At 41.7% G+C, this 25,719-nt stretch overlaps 1 protein-coding gene across 1 annotated transcript in view; it reads left to right on the top strand.

Moving 5' to 3' along the window:
- Positions 1 to 20,990: 20,990 nt before the first annotated feature.
- The window catches only part of CAPN6 (calpain 6), a 35,457-nt gene continuing 30,728 nt past the window's right edge, over positions 20,991 to 25,719 (top strand). Inside the window, exons 1-2 of the mRNA XM_008069462.2 lie at positions 20,991 to 21,044; positions 21,094 to 21,150. The gene's annotated coding sequence lies outside the window, so the exon portion shown is untranslated. The remainder of the gene's footprint in view (positions 21,045 to 21,093; positions 21,151 to 25,719) is intronic.

A 25,719-nucleotide genomic window follows, 5' to 3' on the forward strand; every position in this document is an offset into this window, starting at 1 on the left:
GTCCTGATCTTATGTAACTTATGTAAATTTTTTCCCTTTTCCAAATAAAGGTGATTTGTTAGGCATATAACTATATGTGATTGAGTTTTTATACCTTTCTAAAAAAAGAATTTATATAAATACATTCACAAATTGGAAAACATCCCTTGTCAGGCCACACATCCGTACTGAGGGCTTGGAAAATAGGATTTCTTTCAGGAAGAGGCTTTTCCCAAGTTTCCTTGTCAACTTGTCTGGACTCCCTCTCCTAGATTCCCTTGCCAGTGTAGGAAAGGTGTTGCACCCTCCATTTCTAAGCTCCCCTTTTCAATAATCTAAGAGGGTCTTTCAGATCATCTGATTACATCAAGCCTGATGGCTTATAGGAGACAGCCTTCAGTAAGTAGGTAATTTGCCTTTGAACCCCGGAAGCTGCTTATTTTCTCCAATCAAGAAGACTTGGTTTGAGCAGTTGTAATCCCTCTTCCTTTTCCCTCACCTGCACAGCCCTGGATGATTCTAAATGTATTCTCCCAACTGAGAGAGCAAGTTCTGGAGCTCTGAATTAGGTACCATTATTTACTCTCCTCGGTAATGAACAAGTGCAATGAAGTGTGAATGAGAATTGCAGAATGTCAAAGGTGGAAGAGTCTTTATAAACCACTTGTCCAGTGTTTCCCAAACTTCTCTGGGGATGTGAGTCACTTAGGGTACTTGTTACAAATACAAGTTCCAGGACCCTGTCCCAATCCTACTTTGTTAGAGTCTACAGAACAGTGACCTAGGGAGCTGTATGCTTATCAAGAGCCTCAGTGAGTCTTTCATCTGGGAAACTACAGAGCTTCCCAAACTTTGTTGTGGATAGAATCACCTTGGGTTCTTGTTAAAATGCAAAGTATGATTTAGGAGATTTAGTGTGGAGCCCAGATTCTGTGTTTCTAACAAGCTAGCCACTGATGCTCCATGCTTCTGGTCTGTGAACCACACCTTGTGTGCTATTGCAAAATACAAAGTTCAAGCCCCTTGTTGTTGAGAAGAGAAAGAAACTGAAGCCCAGGGAAGGAAAGGAGGTTATCCACATTCAGACATTTGGTTAGAGGCAGAGATGGGCTAGTACTGGGGCCTCCTGACTCCTGGGCTAGTGCTCTTTCCATATGACCAGGCTGCCCATTACCAGCAGGCCCTAAAAGCAGTCCAGCTGCAATGGCACTGTTTCCAATCAAAGGCTAATTAGAAAAATGATGCTTCCTGAAAGGGAAGCAGCCCTGGCTTGTCTCAGTAATGAGTGGGCACACTGGCAGGGAAAAGACAAAGGGTGGAGGAGGGGACAGAATTTATGTCTCATTTTAATTGAAGAAATGAGCCCAAGGTCCCCTTACAAGGAGCCAGCAGAGAGGGGTGGTTAAGGTCAAACAATGTTCTCCTACCTCATCCAGGAAAAAAAAAAAAAAACCTAAACTAAACAAACAAGAAACCATCCCCCAAAGGTTTGAGGAAGTGCTGTGATGGAGGTGCTGTAAGGAGCTGAGGGAGCCCGGAGGGGGAGCAGTCTGCTGCGGGGGGGTGAGGGGGTAGGGCGAGTGGTGAAAGCTGCTAGATATTGGAGTTAGTGTAGTAAAGCATTAATGATGAAGAATGAGCTAAGAATTACCCTGCCTAGAATAAATCTTTGTTTTAATGGTCCCCTTCAAGCACAGACTTCACGAGGAGGTGAAACTTGAGCTGAGGCTTAAAAAACAAGTTGTAGTTTGTTAGGCAAAAAGGGGAGGGAAGGAGGGAAAGTAGGAAGGGTAAGGGTATTCCAGCCAGAAGGACCTACGAACAAAGTCAAAGAGGTATGATCCATGTCCAATGTGTTTAGAGATCAGAAAGGCTTCCAGTGAGGGTTAGGAGCTTAAAGTGTGGAGTGCAGGGAAGTGAGTGGATGAAGACGATGCTGGGAAGGCAAAACTAGGATTCATTCGACAGATATGCAACATGGTATGTGCCAGGTGTTGTACTAGGCTCTAGGAGATAAACAGACATGGCCCCTCACCCCACAGAGCTCCAAGTGTAGCTAAGGTAGACATTAATGATAACAGTGTGTCCAGTGCTGTGACATGAGGAAGCATAGGATGGCAGAGGGACCACATGGAGTGCCTAATTCAACCTGACAGGGGTGAGAAGAACTTTCCCAGAGGAAGTGGCATCTTAGCTGAGACTTGAAGGTGAATAAAAGTTAGTTGGAGGGAGGAAGAATGTTCCAGGTGAGGGGGAAAAAATATGTGAAGGCCCTGAGGAAAAGCACCGTTTGTTGGAGCAACTGAAAGAAGTCCAATATGGCTGAAGTGTGGAGTGTGATGGAAAAGAGGTGGCGAGAGATGACACCAAAGAGGCAGACAGAGGCCAGACCACATGGGGCCTGTAAGCTACATTAAGGAGTTTGAATTTCCCCCTGAAGAGCACTCAGAGAGTCATTAAAGAGTTTTAAGCAGGAGATGAGATGAGATGAGCAGATAAAAGTTGTAAATAGATCACTCCTGCTGCTGCTGTTTGAACACTGGACCAGAGAGTCACAAGAGCAGGAGACTCTTGGGCATTGGGGGCTGATGTCATGATCCAGATGAGAACCGATAGCAGTTTGGAAAAGGTTAGTGACCATAAAGCTGGGAAGGAGGTGACAAATTAGAGAGATTTCCAAGAGGTAGAATCAACAGGGCTTGGCAAAGGATGAAATCTGAGGGAGGAAAGTTTTCAGTTCTGACTGGAGGGAAGTGAGTCAGAGGATAGGAAGAGTTCCAGGCCAGGAAGAGCTGAGGGCCATTGAAAAGTGTCACTAAAGGGTAGACATTTGGAGGCCTCCTGCTGGGCAATGGCAGGTTCTCACAGAACCGAGGCTGTGAGCATGAGACTACCAGAAGTAAAAAACAGATGAGGGATGTCTTAGTCCATTTTCTGATGCTTATAACTGAATACCTGAAACTGGGTGATTGTAAAGAAAAATAATTTATTTCTTTACAGTTATGAAGGCTGGGAAGTCCAAGATCAAGGGGGCACATCTAGTGAGAGCCTTCTTGCTGATGGGGACTTTCTGTGGCATCCTGAGGAGGCATAGTGTGCTAACTCGCTAGCTCAGGTCTCTCTTCCTCTTCTTACAAAGTTGCTGGTTCCCCTCCTGTTATAACCCATTATCCCATTAATTCATGAATGGACTAATTCATTCACAAGGCTGAACTCTCATGATCCAATCACGTCTTAAAGGCCCTACCTCCTAATATTGCCACACTGGGAATTAAGTTCCAACATGAGTTTTGAATTGAACATTTAAATCATAGCCCCTCAGTGCTGTGCTGCCTCCGAGTGGAATGGGCCTTGACTGGGCATGCTTCCTTCTGGCTAAAAAGTCCAAGCCCAGTGAGAAGAACTACCAGTAGTTGGGCTCTCTCGTAGTGTGCCCGGCACTGTGCTCGGTATCACACACACTTTATCCTGAACAAGCCTCACCACATGCCATCAGGGTGGGTGGGGTTATCTTCATGCTTGTAGGAAACTGGGGTTCAGAGAGGTGAAGTGACTTGTCAACAGTTGCACAGCTAGAAAGTGATAGTCTGATGGTCTTTACATTAGACCAACTTGTTTCTCCACAAAATTGTGATATGTCATATGACCTCTACACTAAGTCCTGCTATTATGGTTCTCATAAAAGCAAAGTTTAGCCTCTTCTCTAGCTGAAATGGCAAAAGGTTACAAAGTGGATTTGAGGCTGTTAAGATGCTGTGGTTTGAAAGGACAGATTGCAAAGCCGTTGAAAAGGCAACAAGAAAGTTGTGGGTGGTAAAGGCAGATGTCACTTAGAATGAGGTCTGTTCTCTGTAAAAGCAGCTTGGAACCGGTAGTGTAAAGACAAAGTGGTGCCCCAAAAACTTGGGAGGGGCTCTGAAGGAACATCTCCAGGAGGACTGGGATGCAAAAACATGGATCCCAAAGGACTTGGAAGAATAACCTAATCTGGCCTCTGGCATCATTCTTGCTGGATTCTTTCTCCATTTTAGCACACTTTCCTTATCTTTAAAAATGTGGACTTATGTTCTCACTACAAAAAATAATAGTAAGCATGAGAGGTAATGCATATGTTAGTTTGATTTAGCCCTTCAACTATGTATACAAATTTCAAAAACGATTGTACACTATAAATAAATATGATTTTAATTTGTCAATTAAAATAATTTAAAATATGGGCTGGAGCATCAAAGGACACAATCAACAGACTGAACAGGCAGCCTATGGAATGGGAAAATATTTACAAACCATATATCCAATAAGTTATATCCAGAATTTTTAAAGAACTCTTGCAATCCCATATCAACAAAAACAAATAATCCTATCAAAAATTGGACAAACAACTTGAATAGACATTTCTCCAAAGAAGATATATGAATGCCCAACAAGTATATGATAAGATGCTCAATCTCATTAATCATTAGGGAAATGCCAATCAAAACAAAAAGAGATACCTCACACTCATTAGAAAGGCTACTATCAAAAAAACAAAAAATAATAAGCGTTGTCAAGCATACAGAGAAATTGGAGCCCTTGTGCACTGTTGACAGGAATGTAAAATGCTGCTGCTGCTATGAAAAGTAGTATGGCAGTTCTTTAAAATAGAATTACCATATGATTCAGCAATCCTACTTCTGGGAATATACCCAAAGGAATGGAAAGGATCTCAAAGAGATATTTGTACATCCATGTTCATTGTAGCATTAAAAAAAATTTTTTTTGGAGTCAGAGTCTCACACTGTCACCCAGGCTGGAATGCAGTGGCACGCTCATGACCACCTCAGACTCAACCTGCTGGGCTCAGGCGATCCTTCCACCTCAGCCTTCCAAGTAGCTGGAACTACAGGCGCGCTCTACAACACCCAGCTTATTTTTTGATTTATTGCAAAGACGAGGTCTCACCAAGTTGCCCAGGCTGGTCCTGAACCCCTGAGCTCAGGCAATCCTCTCGCCTCAGCCTCCCAAAGTGCTGGGATTACAGGCTTGAGCCACTGCTCCCAGCCAGCATTTTTTATAATAATCAAAATATGAAAACAACTAAGTGTCCAACAGAGTAATGAATAAACAAAATGTGACATATACATACAATAGAATATTATTCAGTCTTAAAAAGGAAGGAAATTCTGACACATGCCACAACATGGATGAACCTTGAGGACATTATGCCAGGTGAAATAAGCCAGTTACAAAAAGGCTGGGTGTGGAAGCTCATGCCTATAATCCCAGCCCTTTGGGAGGCTGAGGCAGGAGGAATGCTTGAGCCCAGGTATTTGACACCAGCCTAGGCAACATAGCAAGCCCTCATCTCTACAAAAATAAAAAAATAGGACAGGTTCGGTGGGTCAGCCTGGAATCCCAGCACTTTGGGAGGCCGAGGAGAGTGGATTGCCTGAGCCTGCGGGTTTGAGACCAGCCCGGGCAACTTGGTGAGACCTCATCTCTACAATAAATAAAAAAAAAATCAGCTGGATATGGTAGCACGCACCTGTAGTTCTGACTACTTGGAAGGGTGAAGCGAAAGGATCGCCAGAGCCCAGGGCGTCGACGCTGGGGTGGCTGCGAGCGTGCCACTGCACCCCAGACTGGGCAATGGAGTGAGATTCCAACTCAAAAAACCAAAACAACAAATAAATAAATAAGACAAATACTTTGTATTTGTGTGCTTGTATTTTTAAATATGATTCTACATATATAAGGTTCTTCTGGGTTTTTTTTGAGTTGGAGTCTCACTCTGTCACCCAGACTGGAGTGCGGTGGCTGCTCCCGGCCACCGCAGCCTCGATCTGCTGGGCTCCTCCGGCAATCCTTCCGCCTCAGCCTTCCAAGTAGCTGGAACTACAGGCGTGCACTACCACACTCAGCTAATTTTTGTAGAGGTGAGGTCTCTCCAAGTTGCCCAGGCGGGTCTCGAACCCGCGGGCTCAGGCAATCCACTCACCTCAGCCTCCCAAAGGTGTGGGATTACAGGATGAGCCATCAAGCCCGGCTTAAGGTATTTAAAGTAGTAAAATTAATAGAAACAGAAAGTAGAATAGTGGTTACCAGGGACTGAGGAGAAGGGAAATGTGGAGTTGTTTAATGACTATAGCGTTTCACTTTTGCAAAATGAAAACGTTCTGGAGATCTGTTTCACAACAATGTGAATATACTTAACATTACTGTACGCTTAAAAATAGTTCAGATAATAAATTTTATGTTATGTGTATTTTATCACAATTAAAATTAAAAATTTTAAAAATTAACGTAGGCTGGGAATCCCTTTTCTCTCTGGAAACTTCCGCTCCTCCCTCCCTTAAGTTTTCCTGAGCTCTCCTCCTAAGCCTCCTCCAGAAAACGTTTTCTGTCAATGGGAAGAGTGGGAGTGATTCTCTAACCAGACTCTTTCAAATCCTTTTCCTTACTCCATACCCTGCAGAGCTCCTCCTTCTTTGCTTATATCCAGTGGATATTCTTAGTCTATTTTGCGTGTGTTCATGGAATGTGCGTTCTCAGAGGTACTGGATGAAGGCTGTCAATGAGAAGGAGAAAGGTGTGGACAGCTTGTTCCAGCTCTGTAAGTTATAAGGAGCTCTGTGCTTGTCTGGCAATAGCATAGCTTTGTAGATTTCAGGCAAGCCTGTGCTTCCTCTGAAACGTTCTTTCACTGCAGGTACAAAAACACAGTAAACCGCGATCCAAAAAAAACCTGTCCACCCGTGAATGGTGCTTTGTAAGCCTGTTAATGTATAACACTTTAGAAAGCTGGGCAGGGAGCATGTTTGCTTTTCCAACAGGAACCACATCAGGGGTGTCAGATGCCAATAATCCCAGGATTCTGTGGTCATAGGCTTTGGATCTGCAGCCAAACTTTGGCATCCATACGTGGAGGTCAGTGATTTCCAACCTTTTCACCACCAAGGATCCCTTTTATTCCCCCCCTCCCTCCGTGGCCTCCATGTTTGGAAAATTTTTTTATCTAGCAAAGCTACATTTGTTATGGAAGAATTCATCTTCCCAATTTTTTACTCACTTGGAGCTTCTGATCCGCATGAGTTAACCACACCAAAGCTAATATAATTTCAGTCAAAAGCAAAGAAATATGATATTGTACTTAGCTCTCTGTGGCTTTGTCTTGGCTAAATGTACAATTTCTATGATTTTTTTAATATTGAAAAATAGCTTAAGGGCGCCACTTACTACCTTCAGAGACTCCCAGATTGAGACCTGGTACACAATAGTGAGGCATTGAGAGATGAGTATCATCTAAAGAAGCTCCAAAGCCCATGAACTACAAGTAAAACAGAATCTGTTCATCAGAAGGCCTCCCTGCTTCATTTCACTAACCTTTCACTAATTTGAGTTTATTTTTCCTATGTGAAAGAAATGATGAAAGAGATCGTTCCCAAAACAAAAACAACAACTGTTTACCAAGAAGAACTTGGTACTGTGACAGGACAAGTCCCAGACACAAGAATTTGCCTTCCCCCAGACCTGACCCTTCCCAAATCTAAGGCTTACTCCCTCTAGATCTTGAATCATAGGTCAGAAGGTATCTAAGAGGCTCGTTTATGCCAAATGTTCCCTGCCACATTGAATATAAAGGGACATGTCTGCGTGTTTTTCTATGCTGCTATACTGGAAGGACCTTGTCTGATTTTTCTCTGTATCTCTGCATGCAACTAACCAGTGAAGTGTGGTACCTGGCACTCAGTAAGTGCTAGTGAAGCGAATGACAGTGAGTTCTAGGCTGGGTGAATAGTTCAATTACCGGAAATGGCAACTAGATTGTGAGCTCCTTAAAGGATGAAATTGTGTCTGATTCAGGTTGTGTTTCCAGTGTCTGGCACTGTATGGCCACTCAACACATGCCTGAGCAAATGGATGGGTGGGTGAATGTCATTATCAAAGGGCTGGTACCCTAAAGCTGGATACCCAGTGGTGACCCACAGGCACATAGATCAGAGGCCACACGTAGAATCCCTTCCTCACCATTTATTTTTGTAAGTTGTAACCCAGTGCTGCTCTGTTTCTGGCTAATAATTGGTAAGCACATCCCTCCTTTCCCTCTATCTCGCCACTCTTCCACCTTGCCATTGTTTGCATACATAACCCCACACACACCGGTCTGATAAAAGAACATGGATCAGAACCCTGGCACCCCTTTTTGGAAAGGTTGCTGACCCCTGATCTAAAAGGAGCTCAGAAAGGACCAAGAATGAATGCAGCCTAGACATGTCTCTCCCTGTGGTGTCACTGGATGTAATTTAAGCAGAGGCATTCCTGCAGTTGTTACACCCAGGCAAGTGTGGGGAATGAAACAGTTGTCTGTGACTGATTTAAACTGTGGTTTTTGACAACTGTGCCCTGGATTGAAGTGTCCCATCTGTTAATTTTAGTGTCCAAGGGAGCTGTGAATATGAGCTCCAATAGCAGCAGCTTCAGTTTTGTGGGGTCCTTGACAACTCAGGAAGAGTTTCTATCCCCAAACCAAATTGGGCATTTTCTCTATATCTAAGTGCTGTTTAATTAATACAGTTATTTTGGGCAGGATCCTGGAATGCAGGAGCAAGGTAGACAGAACATGGAGGGGATAGTGAGGGGAATGGGGGGAAGCCTCTTTTCAAACATCCAAGAAATAAGCAATACTATCATTATGCAAAGGTCACCAAAAGGCCCCTTCTCAAATTCCCATCCCTACCCCCATCTTCACCCCATTCCCCATCCCCCTTCTCTAAGCCTGAAGTCCCATAACAACTCTAGTCTCATTTCTAGAAAGGCATTACAAGCTCCCATTCAAATGTAAACATTATTAAAACATTATCAGCCATCAATATTTACTGTTAATTTGTCTATAGAGTTTGTGCTAGTAATATGATAGAGCCTTGAAAAAAGGTGATACGGCTTGATGGAGGAAGAAAAGGGGACTAGCAGTGAGATAAAAAGATGCTTCCTAGGAAAGATGGTCCTGGGTGACACCCCACCAGTGACAGAAAGTAAGCATTCTGTGTACAAAATGCCAAAATACAGTGATTAAAATTCAGTGAGAAGGGAAGGTGGAACATGGAGGTGAAGGGACTCAAGGCACAGTTTCACTGTAGGTGGGCTCTTGCTTACCACCTCTATTCCAGAGTAGCTTGGCATAAAAGAAGTTTCAATTATAATACCCACCCTCCAGTGGCAGCCCCCTCAGCTGCCCCAGTCAACTAATCCATGACTGTCTCTACAGCTATATTTGGCTAGGCGGGCTCCTGTGTCTCTCATATCAGCTTTACAGAACTCACATAAACTCCTAATACATGGAGTTCTGTGAGTTCTTCTCCACATTTAGGCTCTACCTAGTCTGGTTTCCCATTATTTGTCAACATGAACTCTTCATGAAGCCTAGCCCCATGAGTCCTCCTCACTAATCCTCCCTGAAGCCCATCCCCAACACATACCACATTTCCACCTGACTCAAGACCTTAAATTCTACAGATCTCCCTATACCCAAAATGTCTGCTTTCTCTCAAAGCACTAGTATCCCTTCAGGTCCAGCTCAAGTCTTACTTATTCCACAAAGAAGTACTCCTGGCAACCCTCCAGAAGAGTCTTTGTATCTGGGTTAAATTGTACTAATCTTGGAAGTGTTTGTAGATGCCCCATTCCAGAATGTTCATACTCTTCTGGATGGAGTGTCTTGGGATTAGAAGCTTCTAGAGAGGGAGAAAAGTAATGAAGGAAGGAAGGAAGGAAGGAAGGAAGGAAGGAAGGAAGGAAGGAAGGAAGGAAGGAAGGAAGGAAAGAAGAAAGGAAGGAGTGCACTAAGAACACCTCCAGAACCCAGACTTGAGCTCAGTGTGGCACAATGATAGTCAGAGCTTGTCATCAAAAAACTTGAGTTCGAATCTCAGCTCTGCCACTGAGACACCCATTTTACTACTATGAAAGCTAAGCAAGATAATATACATGGAGCACATTGTATATGATAGGTGCTGAGTCCAAATTAGGTAGAGAAGCACTAAGGAAGAATTTGCTTTCTGTGCTTAGAATATCAGGTCATTGCGGGCAGTGTGCTTGTGTTCGGTCTCAGAACCTGTCACTTCCAGTGTTTTCCAGCAGTCCAGAACTTCTACCATTCTTATAACTTTTTCCGTTTGCTACCTGTTTAAAGGAGTCAAGATTTAGCCAGACCTCAGGGTGGGAGCAAACCTCCTGTGTACCATGAAGCAAGTGTCAAGCCTACACTCTCTGGGCTTTGGTTTTCTCATTGTCCCACCCTCATTCCTTAGCTACTCCTTCCTAACCTTCCTATTATCAAAGCCAGCCTTATCCTTCAAGGCCCAATTCAATTTTCTCATCTCATGAATCCTCCACCCACACTTTATCATTTATAATACATCCCGTATATAGTCACACTTAATTCTACTATAAAATGGATTGTACAGAATGCTAATATTTCGTTTCTGTTTGTCTCGCTGTCCCCAGGTAGAACAGAAGCAATCTGAGAGCTAGGAACAATCATGTCTTCTCTCTTTTCTGTCTCCTTGCATTCCTTCAAGAAGTAAACACTATGTCAGGCACTGGCGATACAGAGATGAATTTGACACAGTCCCTGCCCTCAAAATGAGACAAATACCTCAAACAAAGATTTGAAAATAGTGCTATGCCATTTTAGATTGATGGCCAGGGGAGGGTTTCAAAGTAGAGAAAAATGCACATGGAAAGGTCTGGGGAAGGAAAAAGGCATGCCATGTTCTGGGGATGATTAGACTGCAATATATTGGGAGCTTTGGTCACACAGCAGGAGATAAGGCTGGAGATGGAGTGAGGCCACCTCTGGAGGATCTAGAAACAATGGGAAGTTGAGGGAGTTTTCTCTATCAAAGCAGTTATCACATTTTATATCACATTTTTTGTCAAATATGAAGGGGAACCCCAAAAAACTGGAATTATTTTTTGGAGGGTGGACCCCTTGCTGTTCAGGCTTTTCCTGCTAGGTGAGTGTTCCAGAAACCCATCGGCACCAGTGTACCACCTAGCGTTGTGAGAGGCTATGTTTGGCTTCAGTGAATATTTTGGGGGAGATTCTTTCAACATGTTCGCCCATTTCGTAATGGATAATTTACAAGAACAATCTGCCCACACTGCGTTGAGTGTTCAGCAGTTTTGGACCAAAACTGGCATGACCCGCGTACCTCACCCTCCCTATTCACCCAATCTCGCCCTGAGTGGCTTTTTTTGTTGATGTTGTTGTTTCCCTTGATGAAAAAATCCTCAGAAAGAAACGTTTTGCTGATGTTGAAGAGGTGAAACAAACAAACAAAAAAAACAAAAAAACAGCAGAAACACTAAAAGGCTTCAAAATTGACAAGTTCAAAAACTGTTTTGAAAGGTGGACAAAAATGTCTCAATAGGTGTATTACATCAAATGGAGAGTACTTTGAGGGTGACTGAAGTTTAAACATATAAGAGTAAATACATGATTTTTTATAAATAAATTCTGGGTTTTTTTGCCCCCCCTCCTTGTATTGTCCACTTTTTAGTTTACCCTACAGTAGTGGTTCTCAAATGAAGGTGGTTTTGTCCAGCAGGAGACATAGGCCATGTGTATAAACATTTTTGGTTATCACAACTTGGAGGATGCTACCGCCTTCTAGTGGGTAGAAGCCAGGGATATTGCTAAACATTGTAAAATGCACGGAACAGCCTCCCACAACAAAGAATTATCAAGTCCCAAATAACAATAGCACTGAGGTTAAGAAATCTTGTTCTACAAGCACACTATTTATTTGGTGCTTGAGGGCATGAACTATCTGTATCTCCAAGGCCCAGCAGATTCTTAGATATTGTGAGTGTTTGAATGATTCATGGATATTAAATGAATGAAAGGGTGACTAATGTAAGATTCTTAACTGTGAAAAGTATATGTCTACATATATCCTGCTCTGTGTAGTTACTCTCTTTCTCCACACATTCCCTGTATATCTGTCTCCATTTATTAGACTGCAGCTCCATCAACGAGGGCAGGGACTCTGGCTTGTCCATTGTTGTCTTCCCAGCAGGTAGGTGAATGAATGGCCAATATTAGGTGCTCACAAATGTCTGTTGAATGTGAACGGTAGGCTTGATGATTGGGCCTGAGGATAGAGAACAAGGATGCCAGGGTTTGAAGTAGGTGGGACTCACCCTTCTTCCCTGTTGAGATGCAAAAAGGGGAGAACTGACAGCCTTAAACATCTCCTATACTGAATTCCCCTAGACCTATTCTCTCTTTTGGACTATGACTTCTAGTTTCTAGAAGTTTAATTATGGTGTGTCTTCACATGAATTTCTTTGGGTTTATTCTGTTTGAAGTCACTACAGTTGGTAGGTTTACATATTTCTTCCAAAATATTTTCAACCCTGCACTCTTTATTCTCTCTTTCTGGAACTATAATGATACAAATGTTAATACCTTTGTTATTGTCCCACAGTTCCCTGAGTCCCCTTTCACCTTTTTTTTCAGTCTGTTTTTCACATTGAGTTAATTCTATTGATCTGGCTAATTTAGGTTCACTGATTCTGTCCGTTGTTATCTCTACTATTGAGCCTATCAATGAGTATTTTTACTTCAGTTACTGTGCTTTTTAGTTATATAATTTCTCTTTGGTTCTCGTTCACATTTTCTATCTCTTTGCTGACATTTCCAAGTTTTTCATTTGTTTTGAGAGATTTAGTAATTGTTTGTTGAAGTCAACTAATCCTGCCTCATATCACCTTGTTCAGTCTCTTTGCTGCTAGATGGGAGTGGAGACTCAGTTCACTGCTGGACTATTTGACACTACTCTGATGGGCGAACTGGAGCACTGACTATTTCTGCCAGCCAGAGGTTAGAATATCAGTCCCCCCTTCAGCCCTGTTGAAGTCCCAGAGGCATAGTATGCAGTTGTTCTACTGATGTTTAGTTGGAAAAGAGTGAGGATTGCCAAAAAGTGTTTTCAATTGTTAAATTATTTTTTCCCAGTCATATGTCTACAACAGGCTTTTCTTGGACCTTTTTTTTTTGTCTTTGCTCATTGTAAGTTCCATATTGGAGGCTTCTACATCAACCTGTGAGATACATGGGAGGAAAAAAGAAAACCCAAGGAATTTAAGGCTGTGTTGTTTCTCAAGTTCTGATTTTTTAATTATAAGAGAGAGCCTGGGGGTGAGAATGGGGAATGGAGCTACTCTGTGTTGGTCAAAACTGAAAATCCGGGTCATGCATTTTAACCTTACTTCTTATTTTCAGGAATCAGATCAGGACAACCACCACCTGGTAGGAGCAACTTAGGGATTTGTGTGATAATCAGGGTGGTGGTCATTCAGAGATGTCTCACACTTCTGCTCACCATTAATTCTTTCACAGTATTTTCATATCCATAATTTCATTTTATCCACATAACAACCCAAAGAGAAAAGTACTATTGTTATTATCTCCATTTTATAGATGGGAAAATTGATGCACCCAGAAATTAATTAATTAGCTCTAGAGAGGCAGAGCTAGCATTTGAGCCCAGGCCTCCAAGCTGTAGTTTAGTGTTCCATCCATAGTACACTTTCAGAATGGCCACCAGCCTGATTTACTTCTCGCCAGTCTCTCTTTCAACAGTGGGCACCAGAGTTTTCCAACCTGCATTCTGCCTCTAGGTTCCACACTTTCTTGCTTTATATCTGGTCTATGTAGCAGCAGTCCAGTCCATCCATCAGTGGTGATTTTCTAATGCCCAGAGCTGTGATTACACAGTGAATAGGTCCCAAAGGACCCCTTGGACCTCAGTCATCTCAGTCAATTCCAACCAGCAGAGAAGGGCTGGGAAGGGGGTGATGGTTTGTGTTCTGTAGATATTGCAGCTGTGGGGATTTAGCAGCAATGTTAACCAGGGCCAGGACCTGTGTAGCTGCACAGTATTGTGTGCTTAGAGGGGCCCATGCCTGGTTTAATGTCCTGCAGTGGTTGTCTTGAATTTCCCAATGCATTTTGAACAAGAAGTCCCACGTTTTCTTTATGCACTGGGCCCAGCAAATTGTGTAGCTTATTCTGGCTGGGGCCCATCATTGCCAGACCTCTGAGAGCAGAGTTCATTCTCCCAGCAAAGAGCAGAGGAACCTGCAAAGTTATGGTCTTCAATGAAGGGCTGCCAAGCATGAAATCTGCTCCTTCGAATTTCACACCACACTCCCATTCCCTTGCACTCAGTCAGACTCAATGACCTGTGTTGTTCCCTGGGGAATAGTCTCCCTGAGCTGGAAGTCCCACTACTTCATCTCCAAGTCTTGACTGGATTGCTCAAACCTACCAGACCACTGTAACTTTCGAAAGAGAATTATGTTGGATCAGAGAGAATATATTTGATTTATATATAAATCTTCCCACTACATATAATCTCTTTTTTATTGTGTGTTTTGAGATAATTGTATATTCATAAGCAGTGGTAAGATATAGTATAGGGAGAGCCTGTTTTACCCTATTCTCAGTTTTCCCCAATGATAACATTTTGCAAAATTCCAGTATAATATCACAACTAGGATACTGACATTGATACAATTCACCTTTTATTCAGATTTCCCATTTTTACTGATATTTATCTGTGTGTATGTATTTAATTTTATATAATTTTAACACCTTATTTTCCTGTATCCACTACCAGAGTCAAGATACTGAACAGTGCTATCACCTAAGGATCCTTCATAATATCATCCTTTTATAACCACACTCACTTTCCTCCTGTAACACAACCTCCCTACCCCAACCCCTGGCAAATGCTAATCTGTTCTCCATTTCTAAAACTAGGACATTTGGGCTGTTTCCAGTTTTTGGCTATTACAAATATAACCTCTATTTTTGAACATGTGTTCTTCTCATGAATTCACAGTCACTTAAATAATTTTGCTTTATTTATTAATAAGGCAGAATTTGTCAAAAAAAGTCTTCAAATTCCCTATTAGTCAATGGTTATTTTCAATTTAGAGGCGACATGGTTCAGGGGAAAGCAGGAGGTCTTTGGAGTTGGGAGAATTGTTTTTTGAGAAACAGGGCTTACTATTTCCTTCCTGTGTGGCCTGAGGCTGGTTACTTATACCCGCCCCCACCCAGCAGGTGTCCCCCCCCTCCACTGTTAACCAAGATAAACAATATCTCTACCACAGAGTTGTTTTGTGCAGATTAAATGAGATAGCACAGGGAAGCTCTCAGTATTCCATACCTATTTAGTACCTTCTTTCTTGGTACCAACTGAGGAGGGAGGAGTCCAAGATAGCAAAAAAGTTAGAATTATAGATTTTTTAAAAATGCAGTTTTAGTACTCCTAAGTATTTGCAATAAAGGGAAAATTGAACAAGAATGACTATACAACCAGGACTTATAATTAGCTTAATGAGGCTTCTAAAGAGCTCTAGGAGGCAACTGGGAAAACTTCTTTTAACTCAGTCAAACAAGACTTTACCCCATCCTCCACTCCCTTTCCGAACATGGAGGAGGTTTAATTAGTTTAGCAACTCTTTCTTTCAAGATTCGACTATAACAAGCTACAGCCTCCCTTGGTCCAATTAAAAAAAAATCCCAAATTAGTGGAGGCCAGATGAATGACATTTTATAGGGATTGGAAAAAAGCCTCTTCAGCCCATGTTAGAAATTTTTCATAATTCAATTTGTTTCTAACCTCCTTCCCATCTTTACTTCATTCTCAGGCTTAATGACAACTCAAGGCTGCCTCGTTCCATTTTGTTCTAATTCTATAAGCTTTCTCAGCTCTCAAAGAGCTGTTTATAGATGTGCAGCTCACAAAGGGATATTATAACTTTCCCCATTTCTCCATTTAAGATGGCTCTACTTTATTTTCTAAGTGTGTGTATATGTGTGATATATTCATCTCAAGTTTCTTGCTAAGTTGTTACTGACTTCTATTCCGAATGTCTCTGGAATTCATTGCCAAGGATTTACTGAACATTTACTTGATGCTTGACCCAGAAGCACAGAATGTAGAGCTGCTGCCCTCAAGGAGTTTCAGTCTAAGGAAGTCCAAGCATACTCATGAAACATTGAAGAATGTTGAACTTGAAACGTATGTGATATGATACTGACTTAAAGCAAGATGATTTTCAGAGAGGATGGAGATCAGTGAAAAAGGCAGAAGTCTTCATGGAGAACAAAATTTTTTATTCATTGGAGAATAAAAAGTAAGCAAGACCTGGTAGATGGAAGGGTGAGAAAGGACAGTCACAATGATGGGAGGGACATCTTGAATGAAATGTGGGGGTAGGGATAGCTGACACCCATTTAGAATAAGTACTTGATTTTTGGCTTTGTTCTTAGCTGTTGCCTTGCATTATTTGGCTCCATCCCACCTTGCACAATAGTTATTGACCTGTGAGTTCTGGATCACCTCAATTCTTAACTTCTTGCCTTGTCTTTTATCTATGGCTTTGCCCACTCTTACTTGGTACCCAGTGCTTGATTCACTGGGACTGAACTTTCCTCAGCTACAATTTATGCCTAAGACTTGAATGATATCTGTATCCAAAGCATCACCTTCCCCCACCAGGCATCCAACTTTCCTAGCCCTCAGTTCCCATGTTCTTGATAATTTTGTCTAACCCTGAGAACTGGAACACAAAAGTCTGATATATAGTGCCAAGCAGTGGTAAAGCCAATCCTTTGGTGGAGGAAGGGCTTTGAAGATCAAACAGATTAGTATGGATTTGATATAGTCAGAGATCAGCAACCACTGTAACCATTTATTTCAATTATTAGGGACAGAGGTTTCCTCTGACTAATACTGAGAAACTAGAGCCCTTTTGTTGACAAGGCAAATTAGTTGCTTCCCCTGATTAATAAAAAGTTCTGCTGACGGCCCAGAGAAGCATATTTTTGTGTTAACCAGGCCAACGGGGAAGACATCCAATTTACCCCCTCCCAAAGTCTTGGTTGAACTCCACCCCACACTGGCCCAGGGTTATTTGGTTTGGAAGCTGACAGTCCATCCTCTTCCGTGGCTTCTGTTCACACTTTTACTGGCCTTGAGGGATTGTAAACTCAAAAGAGGCAAGGACTGGAGCTAGCTGGCCAAAACCAAATGGCACTGCCCTACATTGCTGAGCCATATTACACCAATATATAGCCTTCCACTTCCATCTGGCACACTGGGTTCAACTGGCTTTTTGCTCCTAGCAGGGAATTCAATTTTACAATCTAGGAATTGAAAATGCCCAAGATAGGGGAAATTATTGAACTGGGAATGAGGCTAGAGGAAGTAAAAGAGCAGAAACTGAGACTTGGGTGAAGGCTGAAATGGAATTAACCAGAATCTATAGCATCTTGGAAAGAGCAGCCATCAACTTGCTCTACAAATCCTGGGCTATCGGATCAAAAGCTTCCTTGCCACTATCCCACAAACTTTTAAAGGAAGTTAGTTTAAGATAAGTAAAATGTATCACTTTATCCAGATAATGAAAATAATAGTACAGACTGAAAACTTCTGCAAAGTAAATGGATGGCTGATCTTTAACTCATTGAGGGCTGTGATCATGTTTTTATTGCTCACCATTATATCCCCAGCAACTAGCTCATTTAATCCTCACAACAACCCTCTAAAGTAGGCCCATTTTTATTCCCATGTTATAGAGCAGGAAATGAAGGATCAGAAGGACTGTGCCTTGCCTCAGGGTATACAACCAGTAAGGAACAGAGCTCGAATGAATAGTTATTAAGGGAGGCAGGAACAAACACCCTGGCTATCTCTGGACCATTTGTGGTTTCTTAATGTTCCTAATGATCAACCAGGTAGACTATAAGGCAGACCAAGTTTGCAATTCTTAAGCTTTGTTATTTCCCAAGCCTGGGATGCCATACTCAGTCTCCTCCCTCACCTTTACCAACATATACACACATTATTCCTTTCTTTCTGTTGGGATCCTACTCATCCTTCAAGATCTAAGTTCAAATTTTACGTCTCTTAAGAAGCCTACCTTGACTACTTTTGCTAGAAAAGATCTCTCCTATTTTGGAACTCATATAGCTCCCATGGGCCATACCACTTATTTGGTATTTGAAAGCTCCATAGTATTCTGGTTAAGATCCAGACTCCAGAGTCAAACAGGCTAGAATTTAAATCCCAGCTCTGTCAGTTTACTAGGTGTGTGACCGTGGGCAAGTTACTTAACTTTTTCATCAAGGAGCATGATCTTTGAACTGGAAAGAGACTTAAAGTCCAAGATAGATAAGTAGATAATAAGTACTTAGCTGCCTTCAATGGGTTCAAGTTTCCAGACCCAGACAAATTACATCTGAGGCTACTGAGAGAATGTATAGATGTGATCACAAAGCCAAACTTGGTAACCTTTGAGAAATTATGGCAAAAGGAAGACAAGAGATAGCAAAGAAGTAGATAAATATCCCCATTTTTAGTGAAGGTGGGTGGCGGTGTTGTGGAATGCAAAATGTAGATCTTGGAAAATGAAGAGCAATGACCATGGTGTTTATCCTTGGCAAAAGTATAGAATGCACTGTTAAGCAGCTCATTTATGAGGTTTTAGAATGGCAACGGAAATCACTAGGGGTAAGCCTGAGCTCACTACAAGCAAGTCATGCCTAACTAAGCCCATTTCCTTTTTTGAAAGGCTATCTAAAAGGGTAGATGATAGGAATACCATAGCATAATGTATACAGATTTCACTGAGATGGATAAGATGGAAAAATAGCTGGGTAGGTCAGAAGTTATATGGATTGCTTCAAGTTTGAACAACCTTATTAAAAGTGGTTGTTAAAAAAGGGAGGATTCTAAGATTACACTGCATTATTCTGTCCTGGGTTCTGTTTCATTCAATACTTTTATTAGTCTGACTGATAAAATATGCAGATAAAAAACTTAGTGTTATAAAGCATGCACTCTCAACGGTGGCAATATTGCCTCCAAGAGGACAAAAGTTGGTTCTTAAGGAATGAAAAAAAAGCTTTTTCTTTTTTCTTTTTTACATAGAATACAGATATACATACGTTATATAAACACACACACACATAGTATGTCTATAGTATTAACATTTCATAAAGAGAGATTAGGAAAAAATATCTAAAGAGGCTCTTTAGGAGTATGGTAATGAAAAGAAAGTTTGAGAAACGTTGGTGTAGAGAATATGATATTCTATAGTTGACTTAAGATCCAGAAAGATCATAAGAGAATAGATTGAAATAAACAAGGCAATGGTTTTTGAGGATGAATGCAAAGCTCAGCTTTTAGATGAAATTAAAAGCTAATCATACAAACATAAAATCAGGCACATAGTAATAGTTCATGCAAGAAATAACAGAGGGTTTTAACTAAGCTACAAGCTACACACTGAGCAGGTTTATGCTCAAAAGACAACCAGAGTGGCAAAATATCTGGAAATCATGTCCTGTGAGGCATGATTGAAAAGAACTGAGGATACTTATCCCAGAGGACAGATGATGTGAGGTGACATGCTAAATATTTTAAAGGGCTGTCATGCTAAAGAGGAATTAGAAATAGTGTGAAGCTAATTTTTCCTCTACCTAAGGAAGACACTTTTAACAATTAAGAAATGCCCAAATGCTTTATAGAGGGGCAAGTTTTTCAGATTGTCATAAGGATATTTCTACACTGATCATGAGGGTAGATATGGCCTCCCAGTTTTATTCTAATTCTCAGATTCTGTGTTTCCCTACTAGTGTGAAAATTAACAAGGTGGAAAAGATGACTGAAGAAGATGAGCCCAGCCAGAATATCCTCCCTTGGTTTCAAAGTCAAAATCCCACGACATGGTGGACACTTGAGAAATCTCTCACTCTCAAGCCAAATAGGATGCCAGTATTTAGAGCCCCAATTCTCCTAAGCTCTGGTGTTTTGTATTCTGTCTTACCTCTAGTTCAATTTCCATCTGGTCATAGAAGGTACAGAGGGAGAATGTAGGAAAATGTCAAGGAGGAAGTCTCAGAGTTATAGAAATGTTCTAATCTGTTTCATGAAAATATTGGTATGGGCTCAGTGAATGGGGAGAGAATGCTTCCTTGTTCACTTTCATATTTTCAGTCTCCAACTAGGCAGAAGGAAGGCTGGTGCAAGGATGGAGCAGAGGGTAATAATTTCAGATTAAGGGTTAATTTTACACTGGTCAGGAAAGCTGGGGAATGGGATGATGGAAGCCTTCATAGTTTGCAAAAATGAAACAAACAAAACAACTTGAGATTCATGTCCCTGGAATTGTATCCCAATGAATGACTCAGGACGAAGGGAGCAAGACCTTGACTGGGATGCGGCATAGTGTTTACAGGGGTCTGAGCACCCCTCTTGGTTGACCCGTCAGAGCAAACACAGTTATTTGTTCTGCTTTTCACCTAACACGGCTTGGCAGAATCTCCATAGTTCTATTGTGAAAAATTAGGTTTCTTATAGCTGCCGTGGAATCGAACTCCATTCGCTTTCCTCTTAATGCCCCTTTCTCTTTGCCCTTGGTCAAATGTCACCTTTGTTTCACAAAGTGAACTTTTTTCACTGCACCTCATTAGCTGCTTTTTCACTCCCACTTGCTTGCTGAAGTTTTCATTACTATCATAGACCCGCCTCCCACGGCCATGTCTGTAGCCTAGCTCACGAGAACTTTGCCAACACTTCAACATTTTTCTCTGCATGTCCTCTCTCCAGTAATGTTCGTGTCTGTGGTATGAACTCTAAGACAGAAAAAGTCAGAAATCTATCAGACCCCCTCCCTGAAAGTCCTATTTCTCCTGGGAACTGAAAGATCTTCCAAACGAGGCTTCCCGGGTTTTCTGATTTGCTGGTGGGTGGGTCTGGAGTGGGCATCCTGTCAGCACATCTGGCAGGGGCGCCTTCCAGATTTTCCTCATGACTCAGGATCAGTGGCTGACTGCTGGGCGGGGCAAAGCCTCCTGAAGTTGCTGGGAGGCATCTCCCCCTGTGAACAGAGCTTGGTACAGCCCAAATAGTTTTCAGGTTAAGAAAGCCAGAATCTTTGTTCAGCCGCACTGACTGAACAGACTTAGTAGGGTTACCTGGCTAAGAGCAGTGGCTGCGACCGCGGCGGCGGCGGTGGCAGAGGCGACGGCGGCGGCGGCGGCGGCGGCAGCGGCAGCAACAGCGACAGCAGCAGCAGTAGCAGGAGCAGGGCTCTGGGATAACTCAGGTGAGTAGAGAGGGGATTCACAAACTTACCCTGGAGTTTTATTTACTGGATAACTTAGCGTCTAATAGAGGTGAAGAAACTTCAACTTTCTTGTTCATCAAGCTCCACAGCTATCATTTTATGGTTTGTCTGGATCAAATGTGTGCGCATTTCTAGCAGTTTGGAAACTTCTATTGGAATTTGTGGCTGGTTATTGGGAGGGAGGGGTGATTGTGATTGTCTAGAAATGAGATTTTTCTTGGGATATCTGGCCAATTGTGTGTGTGTGTGTGTGTGTGTGTGTGTGTGTGTGTGTGTGTGTGTGTGTGTGTGTTTGACTTCTGCTACTCAAAACACCTGGCAAGCAAGGACAAACTTGGGGGAATGTTGTGAGGGGGAGAAGTGTAGCTACTGTCAGGGCTTCCTTCTAGCTTCTGCTGATCCACAGTTATGGACAAATTATTGAAATGCAGGCAAAGTCTTGGAGCCACACTGTGTGCAACAGGCCTGTGAGCCCTGGCAGTGGGGTGTGCAAGCTGTGCACTGTTGCACAGAAGGGAGTGGCAGTCAAGGCTGTCTTAACTCCCTGTCTGCACAGCCAGGGGCCCTCTTGCCCCCGTGACAGGTTGATTGGCTCTTCCATTTTCAGTCCCTGGCCTGGTTGTCCTCTTCTCTGATTCTAGCTTTGGTTTAAACTTTGATTTGCAACTGGGGCTCCATCTCCCAACCCCACACCAACTATAGCGTTCTAGGGGCTTCACTGCTGGGAGACAGGAAAAAGGAGTGGTGCATTGCAATTAAAACAATTGGTTTTGGGGATTTGGATCTCTAAGTTTGGTGAAGAGCACATAGGAAAAGTCAACAGATTTTGCTGTCCTGACAGTCACTTCTGGCTTCAAGATAAAACATCCTGGTTTGTATTAATGTTTTACTGAAATTCAGCTAATGCCACATTTGCTAATCGTTGTTGTGAAATTAAGGACACTCTATAGTATGAAGGAATAAATAAAAAAAAATTCTATGCGAGCTACAAATCAACTCTTTCATTTCTTCTGGAAGTTTGTTGGGGGAGGGTGTGCGTTCCTGTGCACACGTGTGCCCCAGTGTCTGTGAATACTTTGAACTGGAATAGTTTTTTAAATTTTTTAAAGAGTCCCTAGCAGTCTGGGGAAAAGTCTAAACACTTAATGTGGTCAGGAATAGGTTAAGAAGTAGGCTTTCCATATCCTTGGGAGTTTTCAGTTTCTAAATTAAAAGCAGAAAAAGCCCCTTTGTGACCCCAAAACAGTGTTTCTTTGATTAGCCTTGATTTGAAATCATTTCACCTTCTGACAGTTTGCAATACAAAAACAAAACTCCTAAGTGCATTCCTGCAAGAAGAGGACAATGAGAATTTTAAAAAGCAATACCTTTGCTTGAGGCTTTATGTTTTCATGTTTGCATTCCCTCATCTTTTAAAAAAATTGTGGTGACAAAAGTCAGGAGGTTCCAGTTTTAGTGTTGGCTCTGTCATTAACTATGTAAGTTAGTGGGCAAGTCACTTTACCTTACAGTAAAAGAAAGAAGTTGTACTAAGTGATTTTCAAGAGTTCTTTCAGCATAACATTCTATAAAAATCAGAATTCGATTTTTGAAAAACTGTGGAAGTAGATGTCTAGGGTGGGCTCATTCAGCCAAGAGAGCAAGTCAGCCAAAAAGAAGAGGTGGAATATGGAGTAGAGAATGGCTAAGGGGCCATTTTATATTAGTCTTTTGAATGTTGGTACATGTCTTATTTAAAGCATATAATCACATCACCTCAGTTTCCACTGACAGAAAAGAGATTTGCTAAAAAAGCACTTCCTAATAATACTGCCCTACTTTTAGCCTTATCTTTAACAATTAAAATGTATGTTCACATACTCAATTTCATTAGAGCCTCCCAATAACATGCTGAGGTAGACAGGGCAGCCATCATATTCCCATTATACTTATGGGGAAACTGAGGGACAGAGATGTTATATGCACTTAATGGTGGCATCTGGGATTTGTTCCTAGATCTTCTGGCCACCTGTGCTCTTTTTATAATTTTGAATTGCTTTTTATTTTTTGTAGGATTCTTCAACAGTGAAATTACAGACAATTATGTATTCTTTTTTTCTTTGAATTTATTTGAACAGAGTATTCTCTCTGGGAGGAGTAGGTGTGTCATATGTAAGTCTGTGGGCTGAATCAGAGGACCTTTATGATCCCTTTCAGACCCCAGAATATTTGGCCAATGCTTTGAATCTGAACAACCATACGTAAGTTTCCTGATAAATGTGTACCATGGATATAAGCTGTGGTTCTGTGTGGATATGGAAAGCATGAATCTCTGCGTGTCATGCGGATGCTGAATTTTTATTATTTCTTCCTATTCAAGCCCTCCTTTTCTCACCTTAGGTGTGAGGATAAAGGGTGCTGATTGTGGTTTTCATGCCAGGGCAGAGTTGCGTTTTCTGTGTTCAATTTATCTACAAACTTCTAGTTGCTTTTACCTCAATTTTTGCCCCAAGTACAGAACAAGGGGGAAACTGGGGAAAATGAGAAACTAGTCAGAAACAATGCCCCCGGAGTCATGCTCTCTCCCCTTTAAGTACCCTCACTTTTTCTCTCACTCACCTATACACAAATTCGTTTGTGAATTTGTGAAATTCGTTTGTGAAAATCCACAGACTGGATTTTCTTTATCAGATTTTTTTGTAAAACAAAATCTGCTTTTACTCTAAGGCTGGCCCACAGGTAAAGTAGCAAGAGATTTTGCTCTAAGTGTTTGCTTAGCTCCCGCGACCTTTCTGGTCCAGTGAGTAGCAAAAGCTCCCTTTCCTAACTGCAGTCTTGTATTTTATGTGGCAGGCTCCCTCAATTTCCCCTGGTAACTTTCATCTTTCCACACTCACACTCTGGGCCTGCCCCTACCCTTGTCTTCCTCATATTCTTCGTCTAGATGATGGGTCTGAATTCAAATAATACTGCCTAAGATCATTACCTCAGTGCTAAATCCCACGCTCTGCCTCCCCCAACCACTCATCCCACTAGCCCTCAGGCCACAAGGTCCCTTTTCTTAAATGTCTGCATTCCCTTGTTAGCAAGAGACTTTCCTTGGTTTATACTCAAATCCCCAGGCTTATACTCAAAACCCTAACTTTTGTCTACCAAATTTCCTATTATGTGGTCTTTAACTTAAGGGCTCTCCCCTCCCCATCACTATCTGGTGCAGTAGAACAGAAAGAAGGGAACATTCCCTTCTCCACACTCCTTCATTCCCAAAGTGCAAAATGTTTTTGACAAACCCAACTTACACACTTCTGGGTTTCCAAAAGTTTTCTGAAGGTTAACTGATGAGCTCTCAGATGCAAAGGATTCGGATTCTCCCATGATCCTCAAACCATGAAAAATAAAGGACATTTTCAATACCTACCATTGCAATAAATTCTAGGCAAAATGCCTCAAAATTTTATATTGTGTTTGCTTTGGAGGGTTTCCTCACTTGAACTAAAAAATCCTTTCTCTGAGAAAACAGTGACCAAAAGAAGCTGTGTGGTATGATGGAAAGCTGCACACCAAATCTGGCATTACACAAAACCTGAGTTTGAGTCAGCTCTGCCAGTTTCTAGCTGCTACTTCTCTGAGCTGCCATTTCTACAGCTACAAAATGAAGGGCCCAGATAATCTCTACTAAACATGGCCACTATGAGGGGAACCTGAACTAAAAATGTAAAACGCATACTTCAAACAATAAACTGCCATACAAACATTAGTTCTCTACATAAGACATTTATCTGTTCAACAAAATTTTCTGAACAATAGTTGTGTGCCCAGCTCTGTACCAGGCAAGAAGAGGGCCTCAATGTATATCTTGCATTTATGGAGCACTTTCTTCTTATTCAAAATTACTATTACACTAACCATCTCATTAGGTACAGCCATGGTGTGAGAGGGCAAGGTACATAATCTCACTCTCCTGATGAGAAAATTGAGGCACAAATTGAACAAGGTCACAGAGCAAACTGATTCAACATAGTTATACTGTTAGCTAGTCAGAAATGAGAATAACTTCTATTCTATGAGTCCCTCGGACTTAGGACTATAATTGTACTCTAACGAAAGTTAAGGCTCATAGCCTGCTATTCCTCACTTACTATGTGCCCCCAAAATGCAGGCACCCCCATGGCATTCTGTCAAACTTTAACCTATCCATGCCAGCTGTACATTCTGCCTTTAAAAGAGTCTATTGGAATCATACTGGTTTTAAAAATGAAAACTGATTTTCTTTTCAATTGATGCTGCTTCTGTTTGTAGACAAGCTCTTTATAACCTGGATTCCTTTTGCATGCTTTTGCCTGTCTTGCCATTTAACTGAATATGAATAGTAAGAGAGACTTTTGGGAAAAGAGCAAGAAATAACTATTTAACCAGAATCTTCAGTGACTAGGAGGTTCTGGCAAACTAAATATTTTAATTATCCCAGACTATTCCACATTTACAGTCCTCAGTCTTTGGCAAACCACCAAACTTTCTAGGGAAAGCAAGAGGTACAGTAGTTTGAGCACGTGCAAAAATTAGGGTTCA

The sequence above is a fragment of the Carlito syrichta genome, unplaced genomic scaffold (assembly GCF_000164805.1).
Source record: "Carlito syrichta isolate Samal-C Ts95f unplaced genomic scaffold, Tarsius_syrichta-2.0.1 Scaffold312060, whole genome shotgun sequence".
In the NCBI taxonomy this organism is placed as follows: domain Eukaryota; kingdom Metazoa; phylum Chordata; class Mammalia; order Primates; family Tarsiidae; genus Carlito; species Carlito syrichta.